Here is a 9,795-nt window from a genome sequence, read left to right as displayed (position 1 = left end):
ATGAAGTTGGATGGCCAGTAGTTTTAGTTAATGCCAATCGCTTTAGCATTAATGGCAGGCATAAGGGTGCACCAACAGCTTTGGAGAAAACGCTTTGAGAGTGACTAGAAATTACATATGTCACAGACTTTAGTCCCCTCAAAATGGACATCAGTGAAAATATTATTTGTAAGACACTTGCATATAGTTTCATGGATTTCAAGTTTCTATTGTCATAGTCTAAAAGAATATTCATAATTATGAAATACATCCTAAAGAGTTTCAGAAATGTTTCAGGGATTTTTTGTGGATTCCTGGAAGTGGATAAATGCAAAAGTTCAATAAGTATTCTCCGTTATCATATTGTGCCCTGGATTGATATTGACAGAAAATGGGTAGTTACTTGAGCACTGACAAAGAACGTTAGTGGTCCCATTTTTGATGGCACATAGCCATCAAGGAAAAAAGAAAAGGACCACACTTCCCAGTCTCCCTTGCAGCAATGAATGACCACATAATTCAATTATAGCCAAAGAATGTGGGCAGAAGTAAAATATCCCCCCCACGGGGAATATTTGGCAAATCTAGAGTGATTTTGGTTGTCACAGCTGGGAGAAGGAAGATGCTACTGGCATCCCGTGGGTGGAGGCCAAGGATGTTGCTAAACATCCTACAATGCACAGGACATCCTCCCTTCCAACAAACAATAACCTTGCCCAAAATTGCAATAATCCCAATGTTGAGAAACTCTAAATTAAAGAGGAGAGACATTTTCTCCCCTTCTTTACCCCTGTCAGGTTGGAATTGGAACATAGTAGTGACCCATGTTGGACCATAGAGATGGAAGCCACACCCTGGAGATGACAAAGCAAGGCAGGACTCTGGTCCTTTAGAATTTCACAGGGCAGAGTCACCACACTATCTCAGCTTTAAACAAGAGTGGGAGTAACCTTTATTCTTTTTAACCTACTGTTGTTTTGAGTCCCTATTTCACACACCTGAAGCTATATGCTAACCAATGGAAAAGCTAAACTTTACTGAGAGTCCTTTTAAGTGGAATGCCAAAAGAGAAGAAAAAAAAAAATCAAGGGTAACAAAAATCTTTTCTTTGTTATCAAGCATCCATTTCCCCATTCATTTAGTAGCAGAACTCTCTTTGGGGAAATCTTCCCATCTCGATTCTCTGGCAACTCAGTTGGGTAGGAATGGTCCCACTCCTCACCTCCATGGAGGACCTTGGTTAAGTTAAGCAAAATCTAACAACCCCAGCTCCTTGGCCATGGTTATTATCTCTGAGAAAGACAAGCCTTCACTGTTCCATTGAATTTTATAGCTGAAAATATGCAGCTCAGAAATCCTGCCACCCTCTCATCTTATTAAAGAGGCAACCCACAGATGAAGCTGGCACACAAAGGAAGAAAATTTGAGAAGTAATAAGAAAACCGTCTTTCGATTCCCTGGATAAAACTGCATCCATGACAAGTCCTACCTCTGGACCTTTAAATGTATAAAACAATCAATGTGATATTTACACAAATTTGTACTAGGTATTCTGTTCACTTGCAACTGAAAGTTTCCTAAAAGATATAGAAAGGTTTATGGTAGAAAAAGTTCTGATAAGAGAAGGTTCACATTTTGGGCCTTTTGATTTCAAACTCAAGGGTTTGAACCTCATCTGCAAAATTTCCTGTGGCAGGAAAATAATTACAACAGAAGTTCTGCTGTTGCCTGATACATCTTTACTAGGGGAAGTGTGTATGAAGATATTTGAATCATTAATGTCTCTTGGCATGATATACATCTCTTAGACTTAAGAAATAGCACTGCTACCTTTACATGTGACATAACAGCTTCGCTTCACCATACCTACCTACACAGGTATTCAAATTGGAGAGACTATTTCCTTTGCTTTGTCATCCTTGTGATTAATTGTTGGCCAAGGCTGGAGATGCTTAGCAATTATTCTGATTATGTTTACTCAATTTCCCTAAGGATCATAAATTGTCAGCCCTACATAAACAGAAGTTTGTACTGGGGTTTCTTAAACTTCCACTTCATTTGCCCTTTTCTTATTTCACAGTTCCAGGTTTCCAACCATTGCCTAGGACCCTGTTTTGAGCTCTACTAGTTGTCAACTTCAAGGGAACGCGAGGAAACAATTCATGCTTTCAGGACTCAACTACTCTAATAATAGGACTTTAGGAAGAGGTCATGGCAGGTCATATCGACAATGATTTCAGACTAGAGGACTTGATCCATCAAATGAGACAAAGAATATGCTTTTGTCCATGATAAGAATTTGAGTAGCCTTGTTATTCTGTATTGTTAAAGGTAGTAGTCAGCCCGCGTGTTTGTTCTTGATCTTCACATATTCTAGTGGTTATGTTGCTCCTGAGGGACTCAGGACCACATATTAGAATCAGGTCTAGCCTGTATTTGCTTTAGCAGCTGTGATTTAATAGCTGTGGAACCAGGAAAAGGTATTTGGCCTCTCTGCAACCCAGTTTCCTCCTCTTCAAAATGAGAAGAGATCGGATTTTTTTTACTGAGTACTCTGACAATTGCAGTGTTTCAGTTCAAATGCCATGCCTTAAAAACCAAAAGCTTTAGATTCTTAGCAATCCACTTTCCAGAGGTTGGGGAAAGGAAAAAAAAAAAAAAAAAAGACAAAGATTGCTGCCACGCATAGTACAATTCAATCTAAGACTTGAGGCCAAAGAACAGCTGCAACTGTATAAACTGCACACCTTTCACATGTCGGATATTCTATGGAACTAGCTACTATACTGTTCATAAATAATTCAGATGAAGATTTCTCACCTGGCAGAGCAGCTACCTTGAAACTTCTGTTGAACTACACTGACTCTTGCCTCAGGGCCTTTGCATTGTGTTCTTTCTACTTGGAACATTCGATCACCTCTCTTTGTCCTACTACCCATACTTCCCATGATCCTTAACATATTTCCCATATTTTCTCATGAGAGATAAAAGATCAACTCTCCCTCCAGGTACCATTTTTGTGGAAAACTTTCCCTAACCACAGCCCTACTTGATCCAACCATCCCACAGTTCTCTTCTCAATTATAGCCTTTATCAATCTGAATTTAAATGATCTATGTAAAAATAATAATAATAATAATAATAGTAATAATAAATTGTCTATGTACTATTTACACAAGAGTAAGTTCTATGAGGGACAGGGAACATGGACATTATAGGCAAACATGAAGTACTCAATAAATACTTGTTGAAAGAAGGAAGGATAAGACAGATGGATAGTTGAATAGTGGGAAGGATAAATAGATTAGTACAGTGAATCTCCTCACTCTTGCCCTTTGCAAATTTAAAAGGTGACAGGCCAACCTACAATTGGAAAGCTTGTTTCATTTTTGAAGTATTTTCACACCTGTTACTTTATTTTACCTTTCTGACTGAGAAAGAAAACAAGGGAAGACCTCTCTTTTAAAATAGGAGTATAGGATACCATCCTTGGTGCCTCGGTACCATGTCTTCTTCTCCACTCACTGTCAAGGAGGAAGAAAAGCACCCTCTGGACTTAACACTGCCCTCTTCAGATTTCCCCACCAGTGTCTTGGGAAACCAATGAGCAAACTAACATGGCTTCTTACTCCTATGAACCTCTAGAAGATTTCAAACTCCTCTTCAAACAACAATGAAATGTCTCCCTGCTTGGTGCCCAAACTCCATCAATATAATGACTTCACAGTGACAGATGATCCTATCTACTAAAGGAGGTTCATATATGTTGTCCACGTTGGATTCAGCTGCCTCTGCCCTTTGTAACTCCTCTCTATGTTTCTCAGCTGACCAATATTGACCCATAGATAGGGACATCTCTATGCCCCTATTCAGCAGGAAGGAATTACAGAAGATAAGACCTTCCACCTTCATCAACTCCTAAGGATCAAAATTGTTCAGGGGAGAAATGATGAGAGGGCAGAAGGTAAGCTGAGGACAAAGCACAAGGACCCCATGGATGAGGAATGTGAAACATTCTTCCAGGAAACTTCCAACTATCTTAACATTAATGCTTTGCTAGAGGGAAAAACAACCTTGATATAAACAACCTGATAATAGCAAGGCCTCCAGTATCCTGAGGGTCTGCTTTAGTATATGAAAGTCCTTTTGGACATTATCTCTCCCCACCCCGTATTTTAAATCAGCCATTCTTCAAAACCCCAGTGCAGCAGCTCTTTCTGCCCTGTCCTGTCCCTGCGCTTTAATAAAATCACCCTTTTGCACTAATAATAATAATAATAATAATAATACAATGTGAATGTAGGAGCACCTGGCTGGCTCAGTCAGAAGAATGTGTGGCTCTTAATCTTGGGGTTGTGAGTTTGAGTCCTACATTGGGTGTAGAGATTATTAAAAATAAAATCTTTTTTAAAATAAATAAATAAAATAAAACAATAAAATAAATTGTGAGTGTAAAGATTGTTTAAAAAATAAGAGAGTGCAGAAAGCTTAAGATGACTTAAGAAAATATAGCTATGTATATGGAAGTCTGGGTTTGTAAACTCTTTATGTGTTTTGTTAATCCACATTCCTCTCAAGTCTTTGAAGCTCAGGGGTTCTGGCACTAAAGAAGGCCACTGAGAAACCCAAGTGGTGTGACTCTCTGTATACAACATAAAGTTATTCTACTGCCATCTTAAAATCTTCAATCATTTGTATTAGTAAAAATGAAGATATATTCAATGATGTTATCAAGAAAACAAAGTAGGTTAATTGAATATAACCTACCTATAAATGTACATGATTGCCTGGACTTACACAATGGTCATGTGTTTTGCATATTGTTGTTTTCTAAGGGAATGTGGATTGAAGTTTTGATTGATTGTACTAATTCTCAGATTCAAACTGAGAACTATGTAATTCCTAGGCCCCTTTCATGTCCTCTATAAGCCTTCCTTGGACGTCTTGAAAATGACTTTCAAACACTGAAATTAGTTTTCTTTCTAATCCCCTAGAGACCAGTGCAGTGAATTTCATCATGCCATAATGATTAAAAATGCTAAAATGAGTCATGATATAATTAGGAATTTCTTTGTCCAAATCAAGCCCCATGAACTCCATCTAACATCGGTTTCATTTATAAACACAGTCCGTCATCCATCTTAATGCTGAAGATGAATTTTTGCAAGGCGACATAAATATATTATAACTTTAGGTATATTTATTAGTCAGCCAAAAAATTTTTAAGGTAAATGATACTAAAGTATCTCAGGTGATTTGGCAGCTTAAAAAAAAAAAAAAAAAACATAGTAGGAGAGAACAAGAAAAGCTATAATAAGAACTACAGGGAAGCCAGTATAGCCGAAACACAGGTGACAAAAGGACGAAAGGCTTACTGTCTTAGCAGCTGGTAGAACAATTTCTCTAGGATTGTAGCACCATATTTTTCAAGAAATATTTTAACAAGCTACTTGGGATGAGAGGTGAGACTCCACGAGAAATATTCAAGCTAAAAATGATAGCACTAAGCAAGAATGGAATCTCAAAATAGAAGGACACTTTGTTTTGTTGAACCCTTGGATAGAGTTGGGAATGTACATTTATAAACAAGAGCTGGAGCAAAGCCAAATCACTCAGGATAATAAAGAGATGAGTATAAAGAGCTTGGTGCGGGGGCGAGGAAAAGGGGGAGTAGATCCAGGAAGGCTGTATACCTTGGAGGAAAAGTAGAAACAAAGGGGGAAACAATCCTAGAAGTGTCAGAGCTGAAAAGGAACTTTGAAAAAGAGATGTCAAATTTTGAATTGGGGGTTTGTTACTATACCATACATGCTAGAAGATCCCTTTCATCTTCTCTGTGAATTCTGTGTTTCTTACCAAGACTTTTGTAGAAGTGGACTTAAGATAATGTGAAGATATGCAAAAGTTCTATGTCCATGTGGGTGTAAAATTAAACAAAGGTTGCTTTTGTAGAGGAGACAGCTGGCATCTGGGCTTATAAGCCCAGAGGAAAATGTAAGAGGGATGAGCCTTGAAGAATAAGTAGAATGATTTCACGAGAGGTTGTGTGAGTCATTTTAAAATGTATAACCCTTGGAATACCTGGGTGGCTCAGCCAGTTAAGCATCCAACTCTTGATCTTAGCTCAGGTCTTGATCTCAGGGTTGTGAGTTCAGGCCTCGTATTGGGTTCCATGCTGAGCATGAAGCCTACTTAAAAATATATATATATGCCCCTTATCTTAGGGCAAATAAATTTCAAATACTTAAGGAGAAAAATAATATGATCAGGATTATAATTTAGTAAGATGACTCTAGCAGCAATTCAGAGAATGGGTTGGAGGAAGCAATGGTAGAGGCAAAGGAAAGTTGCAAAGCATTGCAGCTGTTGAGGCAAGACATGTTAATGATCTATGCTGGTTAGAGTAACCAGCATAGGGATCCCTGGGTGGCGCAGCGGTTTGGCGCCTGCCTTTGGCCCAGGGCGCGATCCTGGAGACCCGGGATCGAATCCCACATCGGGCTCCCGGTGCATGGAGCCTGCTTCTCCCTCTGCCTATGTCTCTGCCTCTCTCTCTCTCTCTGTGACTATCATAAATAAATAAAAAAAAAAAAAAATTAGAGTAACCAGCATAGAGTGGAGATGGGGAGAACTGGACAATCTAGACACATTAAAAAGCTAGAATCAATAGGTCTTGATGATTGATAGGATGTAAGTAAAAGATTATCAACCTCACAGTTTGCCCAGGACTAACAAGGTTCCCAAGACATGAGACTTCCAGTTTTAAAGGTAAGACAGCTCCAGGCAAGCCATTCAAGTTTTCATGAAACTATGGGGATTTCGTACTAACACCAAGAAAGCTCTAGGAAAATGGGGATGAATTGGTCACCCTAATGGAGGTTGAAGTTATGGGTGAGTGAGGGTGGCATCTAATTTCTGGCTAGGGAATGGAGGTACCAATCACTGAGATAGGCAAGGCAGGTGGGAAGAAAATGCTCAGTTTTATTTGGACATGTTGAGTTCAGGGGCTTATGGAACACCAAAGGAGAAATGTCTAGAAGACAGTTAGGTCCTTTTAAGATGCTGGTACCTGGCAGTTTCTCTTACATTGACCACCTAATAACCACCTAAGAGTCATACTGTAAGAAGCAACAACCTCTTCTCTTCCTCTCTGCCATCTGCTTGGCAGCCACAAAGCAGCAACCATGCATGAATGCATCTCCATCCATGTTGGCTGGGCTACTATCCAGATTGGCAATGTCTGCTGGGAGCTCTATTGCCTGGAACATGGCATTCAGCCCAATGGCCAGACGCCAAGAGACAAGACCATTGGGAGAGGAGATGACTCCTTCGACATCTTCTTCAGTGAGACAGGTTCTGGGAAGGATGTGCCCAGGGCAGTGTTTGTAGACCTGGAACCCATTGCCATTGATGAAGTTCTCACTGGCACCTACCGCCAGCTCTTCTACCCCGAGCAGCTAGTTCATCACAGGCAAGGAAGATGCTGCCAATAACTCTGCCGGAGAGCACTACACCATTGGCAGGGAGATCACTGACCTTGTCTTGAACCAAATTCAGAAACTGGCTGACCAGTGCACAGGTCTTCAGGGCTTCTTGGTTTTCCACAGCTTTGGAGGAGGAACTGGTTCCCAGCTCACCTCCCTGCTAATAGAATGTCTCTCTGTTGATTATGGCAAGAAGTCCAAGCTAGAGTTTTCCATTTACCCAGCCCTACAGGTTTCCAGAGCTGTAGTTGAGCCCTATAACTTCACTCTCACCACCCACACCACCCTGGGGCATTCTGTGCCTTCACAGTAGACAATGAAGCCATTTATGACATCTGTCATAGAAACCTCAATATTGAACACCAACCTACACTAACCTAAAAAGGTTGGTAGGTCAAATTGTGTCCTCTATCACTGATTCTCTTAGATTCGATGGAGCCCTGAATGTTGATATGACAATTCCAGACCAACCTGGTGCCCTATCCCCACATTCACTTCTCTCTGACCACATGTGCCCCTGTCATCTCTGCTAAGAAAGCCTACCATGAACAGCTTTCTGTAGCAGAGATCACCAGTGCATGCTTTGAGCCAGCAAACCAGATGGTGAAATGTGATCCTCGCTATGGTAAGTACATGTCTTGCTACCTGTTGTACCATGGTGACATGGTTTCCAAAGATGTCAGTGCTGCCATTGCCACCATCAAGACCAAGTGTGCCATCCAATTTATGGATTGGTACCCTACTGGCTTCAAAGTTGGCATTAATTACCAACCTCCTACTATGGTACCTGATGAAGACCTGGCCAAAGTACAGCAAGCTATGTGCATGTTGAGCAACACCACAGCCATTGCTGAAGTCTGGGCTTACCTAGACCACAGGTTTGACCTGATGTATGGAACACATGCCTTTGTTCACTGGTATATGGATGAGGGCATGAAGGAAGGAGAGGTTTTTGAGGCACATGATGACAAGGCTGCCCTTGAGAAGGATTATGAGGAAGTTGGTGTGGATTCTCTTGAAGGAGAGGGTAAAGAAGAAGGAGGAAAATGCTTTTTATTATGGGTACCTTAGCTCAAGTCTTTTGGGAAACACACCTGAAGTGAGGACTAAAATACTATTCTTCATGGAGCAACTGGGCAGCACAGTCAAAAAGCCAATTCTTGGTTTCAGCTCAGGTCATGATCTCAAGATCATGGGGTTGAGTTCCATATTAGGCTCTGTATTCAGTGCAGAGTCTGCTTGAATTTCTCGTTCCCTTGTCTTCTGCCCCTTTCATTCATACCCTCTCTCTCCCTAAAATAAATAAATAAATCTAAAACAAAACAAAACACTGTTCTTCATTTGTAAGATGCAAGCCCAGCAAATGAGGGTAAGGAAAGGAGGAACAACGCAAGGAGAGACTCAAACCAATGTGATGAGCTGCACCAAAGCACTGACTGCCATCTTATAATGATCTGTGAAGAAACACAATAGAATGCTCAGCAGGTGTAACTGCAGGCCTTTTTGAAGGGCTGTACAAAGGAGATACACCTCAGAGTAGTCCACATGGGGTAGATGGGAGCATTGGGAATTTACTTTATCCTTTGCGACTCTTGAATCTCATTGGTCAGTATTTCTCCTATTAGAAACTTACTCCTCCACACTTTCAGGCTATGCCACCCAATCCCCTTGCAGTCATCAGGAAGTTGAATTCCATGCCCTGAGTATAGTTATTAATGCAATCTGAATATAGTCTTTAATGCAATCTGAATAAAACATTAAGCATACCCTGGAACAGAGAGCTCAGTGTTTGGGCCATGGGAGCCATGCAGGCTCAAGTTTCCAACTCAGACTGCAGCCAGGGTGCAGCAATGGCAGTGGTGACAGACAACACAGTCCAGAGTCAAGCAATATCTTTATTTTTAAAAGTAATCACAAGAGTCTAAGAAGATGCCCAAAATTAGTTTCAAATTAGTAGACAAGATTCAACACATTTAAATGTCATTGAAATTGAATCAACAGAGAAGAAATTGAAGGTATAGGAGAGAAGGGATCTCATTGACAGAAAAAATAGGTAGAGATACAAATAATTTCACAGGAAAGGTGAAAAGTGATTGTAAATTCCTTACATAAACTCTCTTAAAATCCTTCAGTCCAGAAACATATTTATTTCATGCTCACGTCTTGAGCTGGGCACCATGAGAAAATCTATACTGTAGCCCACTAACCTTGATCTAGCCTTCCTCTGCCTTTAGGAATCATATGATGCAAGTTAAAGCCTTGTGCTTTTGAGAGCAGAGACAGAGATATAATTTGGAATAAGCTATAATAATCAAATGGTATCAGTTGAATC

At 40.3% G+C, this 9,795-nt stretch overlaps 1 pseudogene; it reads left to right on the top strand.

Moving 5' to 3' along the window:
* The first annotated feature begins 7,163 nt into the window (after positions 1-7,163).
* On the top strand, positions 7,164-8,534 carry LOC100684278 (annotated as a pseudogene).
* Positions 8,535-9,795: the final 1,261 nt, after the last annotated feature.

The sequence above is a fragment of the Canis lupus genome, chromosome 6 (assembly GCF_011100685.1).
Source record: "Canis lupus familiaris isolate Mischka breed German Shepherd chromosome 6, alternate assembly UU_Cfam_GSD_1.0, whole genome shotgun sequence".
In the NCBI taxonomy this organism is placed as follows: domain Eukaryota; kingdom Metazoa; phylum Chordata; class Mammalia; order Carnivora; family Canidae; genus Canis; species Canis lupus.
Note: the sequence above shows the minus strand (reverse complement) of the source record. Positions and strands in the feature narration are given on the sequence as shown.